Below are 10,844 nucleotides of genomic sequence, written 5' to 3'. Positions count from 1 at the left end.
AAGGATTTGACACTACTGCATTGCTTCTATGGTATTTGTCACTAACAATTGTCTGGTAGAGTGTGGGATGGTTTGTATTCAACCTCAGAAGGAAAACAAGAACTCCTAATGCACTAAAAATGAATTGCCTAAACCAGTGATGTCACTTTAAAATACTGTAATCTGCATGTATGATATGGCTTCAAGTTCCTCCATAGCTGGCCTTAGGCATAGGCCAACTAGGCGGCCGCCTAGGGTGCCGCTGTAGCAGGGGTGCTTTTCCAGTATTTATTTGGTATAGGTAGACCAGGATGGGGCACCTGGGTGATGTGGGGGCATAAGTGTTGGAAGCCATTGAAGACTAGGGGGTGGCAGAGGGCAAGAGGGCATTTATGTCCACCTAGTATTTTCAACCAATCCCGTTTGATTCTCAGTTAGAGCGTCTTCTGTGTAGCGACATGCGTGAATAGGCGTTCCTTCATTGAAGGTTGTGCGTTAGGCCCGGCAAGCCAGTACGTAAAAATCTACTGCCAATCATTAGCGGACCGGAGTTCCGCTGTGACGACCCCTAACCGGGAAAAGCCGAAAAAAGATTTTATATACATATACATCTATATATATATATATATATATATATATATATATATATATATATACACACACACACACACACACACACGCACACACACACATATACACAGACTAGGCACAGGGAACTGACTTTGCACAATGTGTAAATGTGAGTCTTATCACAGCAGAATAAAAGACTTTACACAGTTGATCCCTCGGGGCAATCAGGTAAGAACACAGTAAGGCTTCTACCTGAAGTTTCCAACTTGGATGCTTTGAACTCCTTGGGAATAAGTTCACTAACCCTGAAATGTTCAACAAAATACGGACAAAAGTGCACAACACAGAAAAACTTTGCATAACTGCTATCATGTTACAATACACTACTCTCTTCTCACACTGCATTCTTACAAACCAAGAATCGGCAAGCTGCAATTAATATCCAAAGTTATAGGATCGAGGGTTCACAGGTTTATAGGAGGTTACTATGCCAATGGCCATAGGACCTTTACCAGGCTAGCCACGTTATACCCATGTTCCCATATGCCATTTTCCTTTTGTCTAGACTTCTGAGAAATAGATTCCAAATAGTAAGGGGTCCACCATAAATCTATAAACCCATGTAGGGGTACCATAAAAACTCAAGAAATAACTAATAAATGAAAACTGTAATGTGTTGTGGGGATAAATCCCCCCAAAGAGTACTTCAGTAGTTTCCCATGTATGTATAACTACCAAAATGAAACAGTTCTCCTAATGACCACCTCCTCAGTAGTCTGTCCATGTATGCACAAAAAGCAAATGACATCAAAATTAATAATTTCCCCCAAGGTTCCCTTAATTACTTTTCCATGTATGCACAAGCAGAAAAATAAAACATTTTCCCCAACAACTTTTTCAGTAGTCTCTTTGTATGAGTAAGCACAAAATTACATCAAAAAGAAACATTTCCCCCAAGGTTCCCTTAATTACTTTTCCATATATGCACAAGCACAAAAATAAAGCATTTTCTCCAACGACTTCGTCAGTAGTGTGTTTGTATGCATAGTAAGCACCAAATGACATAAAAAATGAATAATTTCCCCCAAGGATCCCTTGTGTACTTTGCCCATGTATGCACATGCACAAAAATTTTAAATTTTTCCCAACGACCCCTTCATTACTTTGTCTATGGAAGCACAAGCAATAAAATGAAACATGTTCTCCAATGACCCATTTAGTCAGGTTTGTCCGTGTATGCAGAAGCACCAAAATGAAACATTTCCCCTAACAACCCTCTCAGTAGTCTGTCCATGTATGCACAAGCACTACCAAATGACATTGAAATGAATAATTTCCCCCAAGGTCCCTTTAATTACTTTTCTATGTATGCACAAGGGCAAAAATAAAGCATTTTCCCCAATGACTTTTTCAGTAGTCTGTATGAGTAAAAACAAAATTACGTCAAAATGAATCCTTTTCCCCCAAGTATCCCTTACATACTTTGTCCATATATGCACAAGCACAAAAATTAAACATTTTCCCCACCCCCAATGACCCCATTCAGTACTTTTCTATGTATGCACAAGCACTGAAATGAAAAAGTTTCCTTTCCCCAAAAACCTCTTCACTGCCTTAGACCCCAAACCCTCACCCAGTGCCTTTCCCGCCCAGTTACCAAAGTCCAAACCAAAAAGCAAAAGATAAAATTGATAAAAAAAACTGGCTGCAGTGGCTACAACTGCCTGCAATAAGACAGTAATATATTTAACATACCACCACCACGACACTAACAGCAATGGCCTTCAATTCACTTCAAACTCATTTCTTTCTTTTGAAGAAAAGTAAAAAACAAACTTTAATTCACTACTCATGATTGATTGAGGAGGGAAGGGGGTCTGGATTATATAGCAAGCATAGAAAAAGTGTGGGAGCTGGTAAATTCAGAGAAAGAACACAACAGCTTGCCTTTAACTGGCATTTTTTACACCTGTGACCTGCCACTGAACCCTGACCAGACTGAACTATTAAGCAGAGGGAAGGCAGACCAATGCACCTGCTTAGATAGCAACACAAAATAAAAAAATATTGCAATGACCATACTTGATATTTGGATAGTGTCTGTAGCATAAAGCAAGGTATCAGAATGTAATCTGTATATGTGAGTGTGTGTGTGTGTGTGTGTGTGTGTGTGTGTGTGTGTGTGGGGGGCAGATAAGGATACTTGCTAGCACCAATACTTCATAATGGGGCAGAATAATCCTAGTGTGTTTAATATCCTCTGCAACTGCTGCTAAAAGTGCTTAGATACAGTCAGCAAATAATCGGGTATCTGACCTGTAAGATTAGAACATATTTCTTTGCAAGTGGCACCAGTCGGGATCTGAAATGATAAACTAACTCTGAAGTAAATTTTCAACAGCTCACACTGGTTCTACTTACAGTAGTAAAACATTATTCACTATAGCTATTGTACCACGTTTTATCATCAGTGTACTGACTAACAAATGAGGCTGATTATTCCACCAATGTGTGTACTTAGATGTCCCAGACTATGTCCAAATTTGTCTCCATTTCTGTTGAGATTTGTCCCTAACTGGATGAGAGTATACCCATAAGCAAAAACGAAGGAGGAGTAGTGCTCAGACAGTCATGCCTTCTTGGAGACAGGTTTACAACTTAAAAAAAAATAAGAACACGATGTCTATATCAATGGAAGCTGGTAAATGTTAATTCAAAACATGACAGAGTGCACAGTATTGTAAGGCTTTCTCCAACAGACTGTCATCTGGTCAAAAATAAACACAAGCACACACGAACAGCTAAGGATGCTTATCAGCTTATTATGTGCTTCCAAAATGTTTTACAATTACAGCAAACAGCTGTTTACACTAAACATTGAATTCTGGAAAATGCAGCAAGGTTTTCTTAATATATTAAAATATAACTAATTTTAACATGGTGTTTCTCTCCCCAGGGAAATAAAAACAACCATGACAATGTCACAAAAAGGCAAAAATAATTAAATGCAGAGGAGTCTGGATTAGAAAAAATTGACGTCAAGAGAGACCAAAATGTTAGAAAAACACTCAGATAGCCGTTTCCATCAGAAATGTACGCTTATTCACAATTGTGTATCCTAAGCTGTGTTTGTGAATAAATGTACATTTCTGGTGGAAACGACTATCTGAGTGCTTTTCTAACTTTTTAGTATACCCATAAGTGTATAGACCCAAACATGCAAGCATTACTAAAAAGCAGCTTCATAAATTACGGGATTATCTAATAACCGGTTACCAGTACCTGCAACCACACCTCATAACTGTACAGATTTTAGCAGAATGTCCATACTTTGTATTTTGGCCTGTTTTTCATAAAATTATCGTTAAGACATAAAGCTCAAAGACAGAAAATAATGACAGACACTGGAGTTTCGGACATCATACTCTCTTCAGAAATGAGTTACAAGCCGTCATATGGAAGCCACACTTGGACAACGTATCAAAGGCTCTCGCTCTCTCCAGGTGTTTCAGCTTTACCCCGCTGCACATTTATTGATGCAGCTGTCAGCTGAATGGAGATCACACTACAGTGGAGATCGGGAAATTTACCCTTTCCTTCACTGTAGTGTGATCTCAGAGTTTGTAAATGTAAGTATGGTTGGATGCAAAAGTGGAGGGGTGTCCCTCCCCCCTCGCTCTATGGTTCCGGCGCCCATGTGTGTGTGGTGGTGCCGTGGAGCCCTTTTGCCTAGGGCACCGGCTGCTCTAAGGCCACTACTGAGTTCCTCGTCAGAGTCTTACATTTCTCTTCGACTCTGCAAAATTTCATTATCCTCTTTGAAAACATCATTTTTCAGGGACTCAGATAATATGTATAAAAGTCTCCAGGAAAGAAGGCTAGTTACTTCGCAGAGAAAAGGGCACCTAGACATTTAAACTTGGACATAAGTGTAGGACTTCTTGTGGAAAATCTGATCCTAAGCAGAAAGGACATGGGTTCTAGTCTCAAGATGAGATTAAGGTCATAATAGCAACACTAGCACTGAGTGCACTTTAATCTGATACTTTAACAACAGAAAGTGCTGCTCTTTGGACGACATCTTAAACCAGTATTGACACTACCCACCTGAGGTTGCTACTGTCTTTGTGGTTAACCAGGTGGCAGTAAAACAATGCAAACAGTCCAAGGCAGTATTATCAAAGAAAATGGGGATTTCTTTTGTATTTTGGCTAACATCTCACTTCCTGCACAACTAGAATAAGCAGTTTCCAGATGCATATGGGTGAGGTTATACATGCTGGTACTGCCATACATTCAGTTAACTGCTACCAATACAAGCAGCTTAGTGCAAAGAACTCTGGCATACACTGTATGAAAGGCAATGTACAGATTATGGTTTACTGATATTTTCAGCCCAACATACCATATTAAACATCCAACCTGTTCAGCAGAAGCAGTGTGCAGAATATAACGTTTAATCTGCATTATATACTGTGCAAAGGTCTATAAATTCTGCAAATGTTTTACCAGTAAAGATTAGTCAAATATGTAAAACATGAAAACCTGTATAAACTCTCTAATGTCTTTTCCAGTAAAAATGCAGCAGAGGTATAAAATGAGACAAAACATATAAACTTTGCAGATGTTTTTTTTCCAATAAAAAATGCAGCAATGCTTTGTTTCACAGATATGCATTTCATCCTGCTAAAAAGCTATGCTGTCTTAATCGAAGGGAACTACCTTATGAATTCTTGCTGAAAAAGGATGCTTACATTCCAAATAATAACATAGCAGAAAATTACAAAATTCTAACTGCTTTGTTATATGCAGAGGTGGAAGCTTGCCATAGGAAACAGTGCTAAATAAATAATTGCCAGAGATATCTTGCACCAGTACAACCCTCCAAGCTACCAGCAAGTAATGTGACCTTCTTGAACCTGGATACTCAGTGCATCATTTGAACAAAATTAAGATTTTTTTCTTGGTTTAATTTCTCCTGCATGTCAACGCTGTTCTCAGGATTAATTTAAGTCTGGTAAAGTATACCTTACTAAGTTTTATTTGCATTTTTTCATGTTTTATTGTTGATCCTTCATCAATTCCCAAATATTTATACACTCCCTCTTGCTCAAGTTCTATTACATCACATTCTTGTCCCAAACTAATGTTTTCCTGGTGCTGTAGTTTTTCTGCTTCAAAGGTTGCTTTTGCACATGTATCAAGACCAAACGACATTCTTATATAATCTGAAAAAGTTTTGACAACCTGCAGTTGTTCTTTCAGTTCCTCATCTGATGAGCTATACAGTTTTAAATCATCAACAAAAAAAAGATGAGAAATCTTAACACTTTGTTGTTTTCTAGGAGCCAAATTATAGCCATGGCCTGAGCTGTTAATAAACAGCTTAATGGGTTAAGGGCAAGGCAGAATAGCAATGGTGACAGAGTCACCCTGGAATATCCTCCTTTGAATTTTTATCCCTGGGATAATAATTTGTCCTTTATCATGGCTTAATTGCAAAGTGGTCTGCCACTGTTTCATGGTCACTGTAATGTAGTCTATCAGTGTAGGCTGTATCTTATACATTTTTAAGCACACTTTTATCCATGCATGTGGGATACTATCAAATGCTTTTTTGTAGTCAATCCATGCCATATGTAGATTATTCTCCATTTTACAGTTCTCCACCATGACTTCATTTAACAACAAATGATCCTTTGTTCCATATGACTTTGTTTTATTGCCCTTTTGTTCTACTGCCATAACTGAGTTTTCTTCTGTCAGCATCAATTCCAGTGCACAGTTTATACGTCGTTGGAAAGCAAGTTATTGGTCTATAATTTTTAGGATAGCTTGCAGGTTCACTCTTAAGTAGGAGCATTGTTTTTCCTGTTGTTAGCCAGGTTGGTGTCTGTTCAGGGTGTGCATATAAATAATTCTTACTCATGGGTAAATCTTCATGCAAAGATGTTAATACTTTTAACCAGAAGTTAGGTACTGCATCGGGGCCTGGAGTTTTCCAATTAGAAGCTTTTTTTAACTTTGTTTCAATCTTTCTGGCTGTTACTTCATCCCATTTCATATCCTGTACCTTTAAACTTCTTATTCTTTCTTTTACTTCTTCTATCCATTTAGTATATATATATGTTCCTCAGGATCTTCATAAATACTTCTCTAAAATGTATCAATTTCTTCTTTTTTTGGCAGTCTTTCAATTCCTTTTACTATGTTTTCCAATTCTCTATAAAACATTTTTGGGTCATCAATAAATTGCTTATTTTGTAGTTTTCCTTTATATTTATCTGCGTATCTTCTTCGTTTTTCCACCTGTGCTGAAATTTTGTTTGTTATTTGTGATAGTGCATGACAGATCCTGGTCTGTTCTAATACTGTGCATTGCTTTAATCATATCTATCTTTCTTAGTATTTTTGTTGATCTATTTCTTCTTCTATAATCTTCTAACAGTGACACTTCTTGTCTTAATTGCTTTATAGTTTTCTCTATTCGATACTTCCATGATGGTATTCGATTTCTCCCCTTCCTTTCCCTCACTACCCTGTGATCTTGTGGAAGAACTTTATCAGTTATTAATTTAGTTGCACAGTAATATATCCTGTTTACTTCTGTTATATCACATGGATCTCTATGAACAGTCTTAATTATTGTGTTCATTTGTTTTATCAAACTTCTGACTTTTTGGGTTTTATTGACCTTCTGCACTCTATTTTTTTTTTCATTGATCTTAATATATTTATCTATGTCTATTAAATCAAGCAACTCTTCTCTTAGCTCATTTTCTTCCAGACTGAGGGTGCATCCCTTGTTTGCCATTTCCTGCGGGCATTTTATAGAAAGTTCTATAGCATCTTTCTCCTCCATGTGAATTGTTGACTGTTGTTTAAAACAAGCTACTCCTACACTTTTAATAACTGCAAAAATTCATCTTTCAGAAACTGTGAACTCATTAACATCAGAGTACCTGCCTTAGTTCTTCTGCTGTTTCATAAACGTACCGGATGAGAGCTCCTGTGCTCCTTCTGTTGGAAATTAATTAGGACTTCTCAGTTGATAGGCAGTGTTCTTCTGACATTATCTCTCCATGTAAATATCTTTTATTTACGTTTGTCTGCATGGAAGTGAATGCAGCAGAGCAACATAACACACCCCTAGATGATCTCAAACTGTAGCCTAAACTGCAGAAACTGGAGCTAGAGGAAGAGATAAAAGTCTATAAATTGAAGCAACAGGAAAAGTGAAACAGCATGCAGCTGCAAAAAAGGAAACAGAGCATCAGCTCGACTGTTCAAGGTGCAGGATAGAGAGGAATGTAGCACCAGCACATGAAGGAGATGGTTATTCTTTGCCAAATTATATATCATTTCACTCTTTGCTTTGCATAATTTGTATTAAGTAAAACTTTCTTATTTAATTACACAAGCTTGTGATTGGATAGTTATTATGCTTATTATGGCAAATCATTTATTGGATTAAGGATGATTGCACAGAGCTGTTAAATATAAATTTGGGCATTCACTTCCTTTCATAGAAAAATTGCTTAGCCATGATTAACCTTAATTAATGTGAAGGAGGTACATCTTTTTTAAGGTTGTTCAATAATTGTGTCCTGGGTATCATACTGGTATGGCTGAAGGCAGTGAGTTACTATAAAATCAAAAAGGGGTTGTGGCAGTAAAGGGTGTTATTTTCTTCTCATGGAAACTAGAGTGTGTGTGTGTGTGTGTGTGTGTGTGTGTGTGTGTGTGTGTGTGTGTGTGTGTGTGTGTGTGTGTGTGTGTGTGTGTGTGTGTGTGAATATGCATCAGTTATGGCCAAGACACAGTTCCCGTTGGTAAGATGGCACTGCAATGCATGGGGATCATAGTTCTTTCAGTAAATTCTTGAGAAGTGGTGATTATATATCTAATTTGTGGCTGTGAAGTATGGTGTCTTTTGAGTATGATCAGTCTTGAGCCTAAACCAAAGCAGTAGCACATATTTGCCATATGTTCTTAAGACCAAGATCCCCCACACACATTATTAATCCACAATCAGAAAAGTGATGTTGGTTGAAAAACTGTTGCCCCTATCACTAACATATTAATTAGTAAATTGAACATATATATATATAATATATATATATATATATATATATATATATATATATATATATATAGACTGCAAAGCAGTTTTATCACTAATAGTAACTACCCTTGCAGCCACAAGGTAAAAGCACACAGGTAGAGTTTACACAGCATTTATTTATTTTTTAAACAGAATAAATTAGGAAAAAGGAAAAAAAAACAGGATCTGTAGAGGACTGAAAATTATTAGAGTTACAGTTGACCGAACAGTGCAATTTGAAGGGAATCCAATTTGTTGCTATGACCAAGGAAGAGATGGTAGCTGTCCGGGCTAAGTTAAAACTCACTCTATTGAATCTAGAGACACTGGTAGCAGAAGTAAGTGCAGAGAATTTGTCAGAGCAGCACAATCCACCCACTGATAATGACAACTTCTAGCCTGAACTGCAGAAACTGGAGATAAAAAGCTTGGAGACTGAAGCTGCAGAGAAAGAGAGAAATAGAGAGAGAGAACGAAACAGCATGAAAGTGCAAAGGTAAAATGGAAGCATCAGTATGAACTTTTCATTGTGTAAAAGAGAGAGAGAGAGCAGCACAAGAAGGAACTTGTCAGTCTCTCTCTCTCTGATTAATGTGAGTAGCCATGGATGCTAAGGTCAGTACAAACTGCTTCAGAACAAAGAGGGATGTAACTTTGATAGCTTTGTTTGGACATTTGAACATGTGCAAAATGAGTACCAAATATCTTTGAGCATTTTAAATGTGCTAACATATAATTTGTACATTATATGTTAATTGAGCACCAAATGTTTTTGTGCACTTCTAAAGCATTTCTTTAATTTTGTGGCAAAAATAGTCATTTTTCTATTTGCTTTTTTAGTTCTGTTTGCCTCCAAGACTGCCTTGCAGAAGTGTGAGTTAGCCAAGGACTTAGTTGTTTGAGAGTTGTTTGTTATTTAACTTGCACTTGACAGCTGCTTATGCAATGCTTTTACATTAAGAAATTCCAGGATTATCCATCCTGTGGCGGAAGTTAACTGCTCTCTCTGAGTTGGGAAGCACTCCAATGAGCTCAAAGTATGGTTGCTTATTGCTAGAGGGCATATGAGTTAGTTTTAAGCTCTTTTCTCTGCTATAAATCAGGCAGGCTTGCAAGGCTCTGTGTTCATTTACAGTAAACACTGCAATGCTTTTAAAGTGTTCAAATGAATCCAAATCCATCCAAGTTAAGGTAAGAATATTTTCTTGATTTATTGTGATTTCATAGGTTCATAGGTAAGTAGTAGGCTATCTGCTCTTCTGGGCCATTTTAAGCCTTGTTAGTTTCCCTCAGAGGTGAGATCAAACCCAGTACCTTGTTTCTGTCAGGTAAACACTTTAACCATTATTCCAAACTCCAACGTTTTACTTGCATTATGCAGTGCTCACTACTGTTTTTGAGCATTTTTAAAGCATTTATTTAATTTTTTTGGCAAAAATAGTCATTTCTCTTTTGGCTTTTCCTGTTCTGTTTGCCTCCAGATCACCTTGCAGAAGGGTGAATTAGCCACGGACTTAGTTGTTTGGTAGTTGTTTGTTGTCTAATTTGCACTTGAGAGCTGTGTTTGCTGTGCTTTTACATTATGAAATTCTGGGATCATCCACCTTGTAGCAGAATGTTTTTACTTGGTTTCTCTGCACTGGGAAGCATTCCAGGGAGCTCAAAGTTTGATTGTTTACTGGCTAGATGGCATAGGAGTCAGTTTTCAAACTTTTTTTCTGTACTATAAATCAGATAAGCTTACACAGAGCTGCTCACAGAACAGGGGCAGTTAGCAGTGCTTTCTATAGCAGTGCCCTGTATAGGGCAAAATGCCTAGACAGTAAAATTTCCCAGTAAAGTTAGGATTAGGCCTGGAATCTGTTAAACACTGTGGCATTGTGCAGAATTAAGCTTAGAGTAGCTAGCTTGCACTTGGAATAGAGCTACCATATCCTAGCATTATATAACATCTTGCCCTTAACTCCAGAAACTACCCTAAGATACCCCTGTTAAAACCCAATCCTTAATCCTAAACAGCCCACCTTACTACAGGACCAGACAACATGGGTATGCAATTTCCAAATGTCTCTGTGGCCATTTTGGTAGATATGGGTATCATAAGGCAATGTGGCAATTGCTTCTTGTTCCCAGATAACCAGGAAATCATTAAAAAAAAATAACACAGTATGCAAGATGTATAAATACTCCA

This window comes from Protopterus annectens, chromosome 1.part1 (genome assembly GCF_019279795.1).
Source record: "Protopterus annectens isolate FY-2018-M chromosome 1.part1, PAN1.0, whole genome shotgun sequence".
Classification (NCBI taxonomy): domain Eukaryota; kingdom Metazoa; phylum Chordata; order Ceratodontiformes; family Protopteridae; genus Protopterus; species Protopterus annectens.
This window is presented reverse-complemented; position numbering follows the sequence as displayed.